This window comes from Sturnira hondurensis, unplaced genomic scaffold, assembly GCF_014824575.4.
Source record: "Sturnira hondurensis isolate 20B ecotype Veracruz unplaced genomic scaffold, ASM1482457v3 Scaffold0021490, whole genome shotgun sequence".
Classification (NCBI taxonomy): Eukaryota; Metazoa; Chordata; class Mammalia; order Chiroptera; family Phyllostomidae; genus Sturnira; species Sturnira hondurensis.
The window spans coordinates 1,347,241-1,361,186 of NW_028094121.1; positions in this window are offsets into that span (position 1 = coordinate 1,347,241).

Here is a 13,946-nt window from a genome sequence, read left to right on the forward strand (position 1 = left end):
GGCGGGGTCCGAGAGTTCTCATTGGTTTTCAGTAGGGCCGTCCCGCCTACGGACTCGGCCCGATCCCTCCCAGAAGCGCGTCAGCGGGTTATTGTTACAACCCGGGGTTTCCCGGGGCAACGGTGATGGGGCGGGACTCAGGGCACTTGGTCCCGCCTTCTACTCCTGGGAGGAATGCCCAGCCCCCTGACTCTAGACCCTTGGCTTTTCCAAGTCTTAGAAACCTGATGGGGCTGATGATCCAGGGGCCTTTGTGCCCCACACTGGCCTGGGGAAGGAGAATGGGTTAGGAATACCTGGGTTCTGGACCAGGCTTTGTCACACGTTTATCTTTTCCATCTGCAAATGAAGCTTTCATGGGCTCTTAGGGTGCCTGTGAACATAGTTTTAGAGTCTCGGTTCTCAAAGTTTAAAGTGTGAAAACACGTTGCTGGAACTCACAGGGTAAGCCTGGATTGGGACTGTAGATTTTGCATTTCTAACAAGTTCCCAGATTATGCAACCAGGACTACACTTTGCAAAACCACTGTTTTAAAAACTCTGTGGGATGCTCTTGCACGGGCTGTTGGAGGAAGGACTTGCCTCATAGTTCATTTTGTATGGGGAGAAGCTTCTCATTCATTTAACAGTTCATTCATTTACTTAAATTGAGCACCTTTAATGCTCCAGGCACTGTTCAGGCCACTATGGCAAGAGCAGCAAAAGAGACAGATGGGGCTCCTACTGCAGAGGCTAGTGCCAAGTCAGATGCTTATCATGTCATCATCAGGCCTCAGAAGGGAGAGGCTGGCTGAGAAGTTGGGCAGCCCGTGACCTCATCCCACAGGGCCCCAGGCTGGGTCTCCTGTCACCACACCACCCGCCAGCCTTTGCTCAGAGCATCCCCTCTGCCTAGAGCACCCTTTCACCCCCTCCAGGCCGTGATCAGAGATTTTTCCATTCCTCAAAGCTCAGCTCAAGTGTCAACTCATCCCTGATCCCTTCTCTAACCCCAGCTCCCAACACCGCTGCTCCTAGCTCTGTTCCTTGCCGGCTCACACTGCTGTCCCCTCTATCAGCAATGCCTATGTTCCTTGAGGACAGTATTTCTCTTTTGCAGTCAGGAAACTGAGGCCCAGAGTGGGGAGGTGACTCACCTAGATGAAATGGCCAGGACTAGAATCCCAAGCTCATCAGCCAGTACCACACTCCTGGAGAGGCTGGAGACAGCAACTTGCAGACTTCTCTGGCCATGGGAGACAGCCTCTGTCAAAAATTTCTTCTTTCCAACTGGGGTCCCAAGGAGTAGAGCTAAGGGTGAGGGTGCGGGAGTGTCTAGAAGGTCCCCTCCTTACCCTCCCCCAGGGTAGAGCCAGGACCAGCTTGTAAATGCCTGGCACAGCATCTTCCTGAGTTACATCCTGTAGGCCAGGGTGGGCATGGGAAACATTGCTGTCCCCCATACTCCTCTGCATATATGCACCCACTTTCCAGGTGGTCTGTTTAGAGTCACAAGGGCTCTGAAATCACTGCTGGACCCCCTCCCAGAGTTCCCACATGCCCTCCCTGCCTGGGGAGCCCACATGGGGAGCTGCCCTCTGAGGTACCCCGGAGGCCAGGCAGGCCTCATGCAGGCTTCGGCCCTGGCCCAGCCTGCTCTGTGAGATGGAGGCCTGCTGGGGGCCATACCAGAGCTGGGAGGTTCCTTAGCTGGGGGCCCTGGCACAGGCTGCCACTGCAGGGTTGGAAAGCTGGATTGGCAGACACTCCTTGACTCAGGCTGACTCAGACTCTGCTCAGGCCCCTGCCCTACCCAGTGTCCACAGCTGCTGCCTGCAATCTCCTCCGGGACCCACATCTGGCACACTCAGCCCTGCTTCACACACATACAAACTCACTCCCACCATGCCGCATGCTGATACTCACTTTTCATTACTCACAACTTGACCCCAGCTTACGCACTCACTAGGGGCAGTATAACATAGTGGTTGAGAGTGTGGGCAAGTTACTTAACTGCTCAAAGCCACTATTTTCTAATCTATAAATGAGTGTTGTCGTAGCACTGACTTTTCATAAGATATTTGAAGAATTCCATAAGATCATGGATATCAGAACTGAGCTCAGGGGAAGTGCTCAATAAAGGCTTGCTGTTTTTATTATTGTTGGTACATGTCTTCCATTGGTACCCACTCTCACCGTGTGCACACTCATGCCCACACACACATGCTGGCTCACTTACATGCACACTTGCATATGCCCCATCCACTTGTATCCCAATTGCAGAGGCTCAAATCTTCCTACAATTCTTGGCCCAGGTCTGTCCCCTCCCCACCCCTCTCCTCCCCCATGCTTGCTCTCAATCTGCCCTTTACCCTCCCTACCACTCCCACATTCATTCCTGCTCACAAACAAGCCCCCACTTGCTTACCCTTGCATTCCTCCCCTTCCACACACAGACACATTGGCTTCTGCTCACACTTTCCCTGGGCTTAAAGATGCTTGTTTTCCAATGCAAGCACACTCTCTTGCTCACACACTAACAGACAAGTGCTTTACCCACACTCAGCTCCTACTTGGATCACGAAAATTGTGTACATACACCCAGACAACCTCAGTGCATGCCTCAATACCTCTGTTGGTCCATCAGTTCCCAGTAAGGAGACCACACCACACAGCTCTCTCAACACAGAATGCTGCCGGCCGACACCCCGCCCTGGGGAGTGCCACAGTGACACTCCCCCGACCCTCACAGGACTGTCTCCTCCCCTCCGCTCCAGAGTTAGTTCCCCAGCCCCTCCCAGCTCTCAGAATAGCCTCTACCACTGCGGCCACTGCCACCTCCGCTGCTGCCACTGCGGAGCTGTCAGGGTCCGCCAAAGCCTGCTGCCCCAGAGTTCAGTGCCAGCTGTCCCAGCGCATTCAGGGCAAGTAAGGACAGAAGGACGGGCTTTTCTGAGATCTCACGGACATAGCTGCCCAGCACCCCTAGAACCCCTTGGCAGAGCCCATCTGGAAGACAGTCAGCTTTCAGAGGAGCCACTGCCACTTGCCCAGGATCTTCCCAGTCCCCCAAGGGCTTTTCCAGTGTCCCCAGATCCTCATACCACCCAGTGAAGGCAGAGACAGCTGCCTCTCCTTGATGGTTCAGAGAACTCGAGGTCTGGGAAGGGAGGGGTTTGCTCAGAAAGCACTGTGGGTTGTTGGGAGCAGAGCCAGACCACGGCCAGCCTTTACAAGTCCCTGTGGGGGATACTAGAGGATCCTCCCCTAAACCACACAGTTATCAAGAACCACCCCCACCTCCACCTGTCAGTGCTCAGCAGAGCCTGGTTTGACATTTGATATCACTGTTGTCAGGAAAAAAGAATAGCCCAGAGGGGAAGTCTGGGGACGCCTCTGGAGGGGGAGGGGCTGATGTCCAGACAGGCCTCCAGGGGTGGAAAGGGGGAGTGTCTGCAGGAGCCAGAGGGGACATCAGGACAGCTGGGAGAGCCTCCAGGGCAGGCTCAGGCCTGGCCCAGGGACAGAGTCAGGGAGTGGGTGGGGCTGAGCTGAGGCTGTGTAGCTGAGGGGGACAGTGCAGTGGGGGAGAGCCCTGGTGACAAGACCCAAGGTTCCTTTAGCTGACTCGGAAGTCCATGCCTGGGGCAGACTTCTGCTGGCTTTGGGGAGGCAGCTTGGACTGGCAACTGCTGGGTGCCCGAGAACATGTGGCCCAGGTCAAAAGGAGCTAATGTCCTCCTGGGCCAGGGGGCTGTACCCCTACAGACAATGGTAGAGAATTAGAACTGAAGCGAGCTGTTTGTAAAGCCCACGCCCATTCCACACGCCATCTAATTCAATCCTATATTCTTATCCCCGTTAGTTTTACTGAGTACTTACTAAGTGTCAGCCCCTGTAGAGCACTGGACAGAGACTGTCCAGAAGAACATGTCTTCTTGTAAGCACAAATTTTGCCTTTCTTGTCCACTGCTGTGTGTCCCCAGGACCTAGATAGAGCCAGAACTGGCCCGGAGATCTTCAAGTAATATTTGTTGAATAAGAGAATAAACTCACTTCCACCTCACAACCACCGGAGAGGCAGGTACTATCATTCCCATTTTCTGGGTGAGGAAAATGAGGTTCAGAGAGGGGAAGTACAGCCTCCTACCTCCCTGGGACTCAACTGGCGTCTGGGTGTGCTTCCTACATGGCACCTGGTGGCAAAGGGAAATGAGCCTAGGGCCAAATCTCTTTTCTGAGCCTTACTTTCCTCATCTGTGAAATGGGAATGGCTACACTTCCCTGTGGGAGATAGTGAAGATCACAAGCAAAGAGCACATTGCAGACAAATGTGTGCTCCCCTCAAATATATGTTCTTCTCCACCTCAGGTTTGCCCTGATATCCTAAATTCCAGCACAACCGCACCTGGGATCCGCGATGCTTGTAAGTCCCCTTCTTTCCATATTACAGAAGGAGGTACATAAGCCTGCTAGGGCCGCGGCAACAAAGTACCAAAGCGACTTAAGACGACAGGTATTTGTTTTCGCACAGGTCTGGAGGCTAGCGATCCGAAATCAAAGGATTGGCAGGGTTCTGCTCCCTGAAGTCTCTAGGGGAAAACCCTCTCTTACTCACTTCTTCCCAGCTTTTGGTGGTTGGCTGCAGACAATCCCTGTGTTCCTTGTCTTGCAGACACGCCACCACTCCAGTCTCTGCCTCCATCTTCACATGCTGTTCTCCCCTGTTTCTTCCCCACGTCTGCACATGGCATTCTCCTCTCTGTGTCTCTCTTTGTGTAAGGACACCAGCCGTATTGGATTAGGGCCCCCCTACTCCACTTGACCAAATCTTAACTAATTACATCTGCAGTCTTTATTTCTAAATGAGGTTACACTCTGAGGTTCTAGAAACAGCATGACTTTAGGGGGCGCGGGAGCATTATTCAGCCCAGTACAAGAGAGGTAACAGAAGAGGTATAGGATCTGGGGGCTGGTAAAACCAGGCTTGAATTCTGTCTCCTTCGCTAAGATGCTGTCTGGCTTCAGACTTCTGTGAGTCTTGTTTCTTACCGTGTGAAGCGAGGATCCCAACCCTGACCTCCCAGGGACACTGAAAGGAGAAGGTGAAGCAAGGTCTTGACAGCAGTGCCTGGCAGAAGACCTAACGTCTGGCTGTGGCCCCACTGCCCTGCCCTGCCCGGGACCCCTCCTCTGGGCTGTCCTGACCCCAGCCTGTCATCTCCCTCACCCAGCGATGCTGTCAGAACACCGGGCTGCGATATTCCGCTTCTGGCCCTGCCCTGGGCTAAGTCACCTCTCTGCTCCTCAGGGGCTCTGTTTTCCCATCGGTCAAATGGGAGGGGGGCCTGGAGCGGATGGTCTCAGAGGCCCCAGTCTGCAGTCATCAACACTATTCCCATTCGGGAAATGGGGAAACTGAGAGCATCTGCGGAGGAAACTGAGGCAGCATTGGCTGAGGAAATCTCACAGGGCTGTTGTGAGCATGACAGTAATAACAAATGGAATGATATTTGTCAAGTGCTTCCTAAATGCAGCTTCTATGGTAAGTGATTCCATAGTTCTCCCTTGATCCCTAATGAACCCTGAAATGTTGGGACTATTTCAGAGGGGCAGCGGAGGCTCGGAGAAGTAGAGTGACTTTCCACAGGTCACAGAGTCAGAAGCCTGAGTTTTCTGACCCCAGAGCCAGTGCTTCCACCTCACGTGTCGCCGGGTGGGTGGGGCCAAACTGAGTGGCCAGTTGAGCAGCGTTGGGATATATCACTTCCCTGCTCCTTGTTTTGTGGAACACTCTCAGCCCATACACTTACCTTTTACTTTTTAATCCTAGCGATTTGATACTTGAGTTCGACTAAGTAAGGACAGGCCAAAAATGTGGTCCATGCAAATGATGCCATCCCACCCTTCCTAAGCTCTCATCACCAAGGTGCCAAGATGGTCCCCTTGGGAAGCCTGGCCCTCCCCAGTGCCCTGGGACCCGGGGCCAGCCTCAGTGTGCTCTGTGCTTGGGAGCTTCTCCACCGCTCCTCTGGGTGCTGTGTGTGCGGCCCCAGCATGGCCCTGCTACAATGGCAGCATCTCTCACTGCAGGGTGCAGGTGGGTCGTGTGTATCCAGGCTCTCTCCGCGGATGCCCTTCGGAGGCCCCCTCCCCTGACAGAGGAACCTGATGCCGTCCACACTCTCCCCAAGCCTAGCTGCTTCTGCACACTTGTCTTGAGCCTTTATTTCCTGCCCTCTGCCCCTCAACATGGAGAGAACACGGGAACTGAGCCCAGCAGCCCTGGATTAGCTTCTGGCTCTGTCTGTGCGACCATGAGCAGTTCTTCTCCCTGAGCCTCAGCTCCTTAGCTGTAAGCTGCATGGGCTGTACCTACTTCACAGGACCATTGTGAGGATGATGACAATAATGACACAGATAATAGCAAGGTTATTTATCAAGGGCCTATCAAGGGCAAGCTCTATGCTAAGTGATTCCATGGCTCTCACTGGCCCTTTATCAACCTGGAGAGGTTGCTATTATTTCATTGTCATCCCCGTTTCACAGATGAAGATGTGGTAACAGAATTCCCTGGAACACAGTAGGCACTTGACAAGTGCTGGTTCTTTCTTGTGGCTTTTGTTTTTTCAACCATCTAAATTCATAAATAAATTGCCTGTGCTCCAGCCAAGCAGGGGCACACAACCGTTCTTTCCACCCGGACTCCTGCAGGTGTGCAGCTTGCTCTGTGACGGCAGCACGGCAAACTGGACACCCAGGCTGGCTCCTTCCCCCGAGACATTTCGTCCTCAGACCCATCCCAGCCAAACTCGTGAAGAGGCTGTGCCGGGGGAGGTGGGGCCCCAGAGCCAGCCCTGCTGATGATTCGCTTAACTCCTCTGAGCTTCAGTTCCTTCTCTGTTCACATCTCAGAGTTAGTGATTGTAACAAAACAAACAAACAAACAAAAACATAGCTACTCCAAAACTATTGGCTGCACAGCCTCTCTGTCCAATTTAGCCATGTGAATGAGTCAGAGTTAGAGACCAATTAACAACACTGACCAGCCCAGTACACGAGGGAGCCATAAACACAGGGAACAAACCAAGGGTCAACTGTGGAGTGGAGGTACTATGGCTCTACCGGGGGGCTGGACGGGCCCTTTGTCCCCACGATGCAGCAGGTGCAGTCTTGTTCGCCTGCAGGGGAGCATAGAGGTAAATCATGTATTTGATCAAGGCAACTACCTTCAGTGTCTTCGTTCTCTTTTCCCATTTTATTACAAAGCTCTTACTCTTTCTCTTCACTTTGTCGTCCTGTTGTTATTGTGTGTGTCATTTTATAAAAATCAGAATCTACCTCAAGTCCCTCTTTAGGAATTAGACTCGGCATGAACGATGGGTGAGGACAGGAAGCCCAGACACGGGAAGTAAGTCGCAGGCAAGGTGAAGACTGCACCCAGGCCTCACCCCGCCTCCCCAGGATGAACTCCTGGCGTCCTTCAACCCTCAGTTTAGCTCTCACCTCCTCAGAGAAGCTGCCCGGACCTCTGTGAGTGTGTCAGTCCTTCTTCCTCTGTTCCCGACGCACTTCTGTGGCTCTCCTCACTCTCGTTGTAATTATCTGTTTCCACATCTGTTTACTCTAGTAGTCTGTGATGTCTCCTAGCACTGGGTCTGTATCCCACTCATTTCTCAGGCCCAGCCCAGGACCTGAATGGGGCAGGAGGGGGTGGAATGTGAGAGGCTTCACAAAGGTGAATGTTTGAACTGGTCTCCCAATAATTTCCTGAGCACCTAATATAGTCCAAGAAATAAAACCTCTCTTGGTTGAGTAATGATCAAGTGAGAGCCATGGAATTACTTAGCATGGAGTCTGTACTCTATCAGCTCCTGATACACGGTTGCCGGTATTATAAGGCTGGGGGACAGTGGTTCACTGAGCCGGGATCACAAGTGAGGGCAGGAACAGCAGAGGAAGATGATGGATTCGGTTTGGGGGTGTTGAGTTGGAGGTGCCTATGGGACAGGCAGAGAGAAGACATCTCTTCGACAGGCATTGATACACAGCGCAGAGCTCGGGACAGAGGTGCGGACAGGAGGCGTGAATGTGGGAGTCCCTGACACAGAGATGGTGAGAGCATGGGAGGGGCTGAGGCCCTGGGGGTGATGTGGAGCAAGATATGGAGAAAGCAGGGAGTTAAAGGGGGATGCTGAAGGATGCCCGCACATTACAGGGAGCAGAGCAAGAGTAGACCGCAAAGGATTCCAGAAGGAGCTGCCAGAGAGCTAACAAAGGGTAGACTCATGAAAGCCAAGAGAAGCGAGTAGTTAAAACAGAAGGAACTAGTCAATACTGCAAATGTGACAGACAGGTCAAGAAAGCAAAGCTTAAATGTGTGTTCTATAGTATTTGCTTTCTCAGACCAGTACAGGCCAAAAAGTAAGGCAGCAGATACCCACAGTGTATGCCCTAGCCCCCAACAAGGGCTGGACCAACTTTTAAAGCTCATGTAAGAAATCTTGGTCAGTCACGGGCCCTCGAAGTTGAGCCCGCAGACCCTCAAGAAGCAACGTGGAGGTGAGGAGGGGCTGAATTTCTCTGCATGAGTTTCTGCCCAGTCTCTAAGCGGTTCTGAGTCTCAGTTTCCTCATCTGTGAAAATGGACAATATCCAAAGTTTAACCAGGGCTGAGTAAGAATTTAATGACATCATTGTATGGTATGCAGTAAATAACGGACACTCGAAAGTTACCGTTCTCGCTCTTTATTTTAAAATTAAAAAGTCTATCCCTGATGATCCTGAACCAAGGAAAAGGTAAATTCAGGTCCATTACTCCTTTTTAGGGAACACAGGGAAGGGTGTAGTGTCCTTTAGAAAGCTTCGCAATAGAAGCCACATCTGTCTTACTTTTGGAAACAGTTGGTTTTGGTGACAAGGTACCCTGGGAGGTGAATCCACAAGTCCCTGGAGTGGGTGGGGGTCAGACCTCTCTGAGCTCAGCTTCCTCATCCGGGAAACAGGAGGAGAAAACCCACATCACACAGGCGCACAAAGCTCCTGGCCAAGAGCAGGTGCTTCTCTTCCCCCTCAGCTCGTATTTGTCAGATGAGGAGGCCCAGACAGGGGTAGGGACTTGTCCACAGTCACCTACACAGTTTGCTGTGATGAAACCAAGACCAGGACCTCACTCCCCTAGCCTTCGGGCCCTAGACTGTTCTCTCCTCCTGAATCGGAGTGCCGTGTGAGCCACCGCACCGGAGCCGTTCAGACCACGTGAGTAGGGGCTGAGCCTAGAACTGGCTCACACTGTCCAACACCACAGTCACTAGTCCACGTGGTTACCGAGTCCTTAAAACGTGGCCAGTTCCAAATAAGTGTAAAAACACACCCGAGTCGAAAGATTTTGTATGAAAAAAAATGTTGGCGATACCTCACTATTTTTATATTGATCATATGTTGAAATGATGTATTTTAGACATATTAGGCTAAATATTGTAAAATACCATTTTAAGTTAATGTCACCTATTTCCTTTTACTGTAAGGTGGCTATTAGAAAATTTAAAAGTACATAGGTGGCTCTATTGGAACAGTATAGGTCTCGCACATAGGACGAGCTGGGGCTGCCCTATTCTGTGCAGAGGGAGACTGGGTCAAATTCTAGACCACGCACCTCAAGAGGCATGTAGGCAAGGAGGAGCCTCTCCAGAGAGAGTAAGGAGGGCGAGGAGGGCCTCAGAAGGAGGCCATAGCATGTCACAACTCAGGGACACCGTGGACATCACAGTCCAGTGAACTATGTCATGAAGGGACAGTTGAAGGACCTGGACTGGTTCCACCTGAAGAGACTATTTGGAGAGGAGACGTGATCACTGTCTCCAAATAGCAAAGGACAGTCACCTGGCCAAGGGAGCGGACATGTTCCGTGGGGCCTTGAAGAGGAGAGCTGGGCCCTGAGGCAGAGTTCCAGGGAAGCAGACTTCCACTCAAGAGCAGGCAGGGACTGTCCCCAACGCAGCTGCGCTGTCCCTTCTGGGGACATGGAGGGTGAACAGAACCTGGTGGAATTGTTTTTGAAGGGGTTAGCATGGAAGGGAGAAATGTTAGATTACCTAAATGGAACACGCCCTCGCACTGGGAGCCCCTGGGGCACTCTGCTCGGGGTGGCTGCCCCAGGCAGGTCAGGGCAGAGGGCTCCCAGCAGCCCCAGCCTAACTGTGACACCACCACAGCTGCTCACAGCAGTTACTACGCAGGAAAAATTCCGAGACCCCCAGTGGCTGCCTGAAACCACAGACAGTACGAACCCTGTGCCCTCTGGTTTTTTCCTATGTGTACACGCCTATGATAAAGTTTAATTTGTAAATTAGGCACAGTAAGAGATTAGTGACAGTAACTAATAATAAAAGAGAACCGTTATAACAATATACTGTAATAAAAGTTACGTGAATAGCTTTGGGGCCCTTCTTAAGTAAAAGAAGGATTACCTGAGAATGAGCACCGTGGTTTGCCAACAGCCTATCTGACAGCTGATACAGGCCCTAAGCGACTAGCCGGTGGGTAGCATATCCAGTGTGGGTGCACTGGATAAAGAATGATTCACGTTCAGAGCTGGATGGAGCAGGACAGCACGAGATTTCATCACACTACTCAGAACAACGCACTGTCAACATAAAAAACGTCCAGACCTGTAGAGAATTTTTATAAGAGTTTATTTTAGCCAAACTGATGACATATACTGGGGAACAAGATCTGAAATGCTCCTGAGAATAACAGTTTTGCAGCTTCTCTTTGCATTTGAAATCAGGAGGGGGCATAGGGCAGATTGGAGAACGCAAGGTGTTGAATTAGATTACAGGATAGTTCAGATTATGTGCTCTTTTCAGGGTTAATACCTGCTTCCAGGGGTATTTAGACATTTCGAAGGTGTGTGAACCCAGCTGTACAAGAACAATGGACAAGGCTGGCTTAAAACCTTTCACTAAAGAAGTTACAGGCCTGGGACATGACTACCTTCCATGACCTGCCTAGTTAGGAATTCATGGTCAGCTCACCCTGGGAGGCTCCTTGCCATGGAACTTTTTTTTTTTTTTTGGTCCACAGCACAATTTAAAACCTAAAAATTGTTTATTTCTGGAATTTTCTATTTAATATTTTTTGGACCATTGTTGACTATAGGTAACTGAAACCACAGGAAGCTAAATGGCAGATAAGGGGGAACCGCTGTATTGGGCAGCTACTATGTGCCAGAGAACTTTACACATATTATAGGTGGGTAGGGGAACTGAGGCTCAGAGAAGAGGACTGGACAAGGAGCCTTGTCCAAGGCTACCCAGCCAGAATGAGGTGGGATTTGAACCTGGCCTGGCTGAAACTAGTACCCACAGGCATGGGGCAGCTTCCTCAGGAAGCCAGAGGGGCAAAGGCCAGCTGAAGCCCTAAGGGACTGGCTCTTCTTCACGGGAAGCCAGGGCCCCACTGGGCTCTCCAATTAGCAAGAGCAGAGAAATCAGAGGCAGCAACAAGCTCTGCTAATGAGCTGCCACATTAAACAATGAGTCACACTTCCATACGGTGCCGCTCCAGCCCTAACCCGGAACAAACAAGCTGTGAGAAACAGTTTACAAAACAGCGAGGTGTGACTGTCTCCCTGCTGCCGCCTGCTGCTGCCACCACCACCGGCACTGCAGCCACCATTGCGCCCACTGTGCCCACCGCCCGCAGGCAGACACAGGCACAGAGGTAGCTCTGGGGCCAGTCCTGGCTTTTGAGCTCAGTGGAGTCCCCATCTGCAGAATGACCTCAGGACAGAACCCACGTTGCAGTTTCCACTGCCATTCTACCCATCCCTAGGACTTAAGGGCTCTGTCACTTGGTTATTCTGTGATGTAGATCTGAAGTCTCTAGTCTGTATTATGGAGATAATAATGATATCTAGCTCATTTTTCAGTTGTGATGACTGAATGCGATCATCACATAAACTACCTACTGCAGTGCCTGGCACACAGTAGGTATACAGTAAACCATAGATACCTTGCTCCCCTTTCCACATGAAGGGAACCCAGCTCAGAGCCAGTGTCGTAGAATGCTCCCAATAAGAGGGACTGTCTCCATTTCCTGTAGTAAATTATACTTATTTATGCCCCAGGCTTACTTCCTACTGAACTGCGGGATCCTCTGACTAGGGACTTTCTTACTCATCCTCACACTCCCAGGACCAGCACCAGGAGGCAGCATGGTAAAGTGGGGAGAGCAACAGACTTCAGGAAAAGATCATGCCTCTGGCAGTTTATTAGCTGTGGGATCCTGTGTGTCTAGGATAAAAACCGTGTCTTGAACCCTACCCTGTGCCAGACAAGTGCTTCAAGTGCGTTATCTCATTTCACCCAATGATGGGTATTATTATCCCATCTCACAGATGAGACACTAGATTCTCAGAGCAGTTAACTAGCATGGTGTATGGCTTTGCAATGTGTCGAACTTGGCTCAGCTGAACTACAGTTCCCAGAATGTTCTTTCCAATATGGCTCTGGTTAGAATCTCCAAGTGGTCCTGCTTCTTTAATTGAACCCTGATTGATATACATGATATAGGTTCCATAGTATAAAGCTAACAATGGAGCTAGAGTTCAAAATGTGTTTGCTTGATACTCAACTCTAGATTTTTCAACTATTCTACCCTAATAATAATAGCTAATACTTTGTAGTAACTGTAGTTACTAAAGGTAGTTTTTATTATTATCACTCCATTTTTACAGGTGAGGAGACTGAGGCACAGAGAGGTTAAATAATTTGTCCAAGGTCATGTGACTCATAAATGTTGGCTATACAATCCATTTTTCTATCTGCTATATTATTCTGCCTTGCAACTCTACTATACTACAACTCATTCTCTATACCTCATTTTATCTAATCTACAAAATGGAGATAATCATATGCATAAGATTATACTGATAATAAATAAAAATGTCATTACAGGGCTTCTAGGAAGATGAAATAATACAGACTGGACTTGCCCTCTGTCCTGAACTGGAAACCTAGATAAAAATATATAAAACAACAGTTTTCAAATATTGAACATTGAGCAGCACAAAACAGCAACTCCTGAGAGAGGGAAAACTCATGAGGTGAGCCCTACAACTGTCAGCTTCTGCTTGGAGAGAGTTTCCAGGCTGCAGCACAGGAAGCAGGGTCCCAGCTGTCTCCTTGGGTTGAGGAGACAGAGCATGGAGTCTGCGGAGGCCAAAGCAACTAAAGCTCACAGGGAAAAGAACTTCAAAGGAAAGAGCTTTGCAGAAAGAGAGCTTTAATGATCTGCTGAGAATTCCCCTCAAACCTGCAACTGAATATTGAGCAGCATTTGTATATGAGGAAACTACCCATATTTGAAGACAGAATGTCACATGAGAGCAGAGGAAACAATTTCCAAAATACACACAAGACCTTGTTGATATCCCTTCCAACCAGAGTGAAAAACCTCATAAAGCACAGGGCATCGAGTTGATTCCTTAGAAGGGTATTCCCTCAGTAGTGAGGGGAAGAAAAGGTAATGGTTCTGTCTAATAAGGTTGAAAAATGAGTCTCAACAGAATCATGTTACTATCCAGCAACTTGACAGCATTCCGAAACAAAGTTCAGGAATATTAATAAGAATAGTAAAATGACTAGCACACAGCAAGGTAAAATTCACAATATCTGGTAACCCACCAGAAACTACCATACATGAAAAAAAAAGCAGGAAAACATAACCCATAAGAAATAGAAAAGCTAATCAATAAAAACAGACCTAAAAAGAATCCAGAAGATAGACTTAGTGTATAAGGATATAAAAACATAACAATATACCTATTTTCATATGCTCAACCTATATACTGTAGGAAAGATTGATCATGTTAAGCAAAAACTGGGAGGAAAAGGTCCAAATCAAACTTCTAGAAGCTGAAAAGAATACTGTGTCTGAGATTAAAAATATACTGTATTGGATTA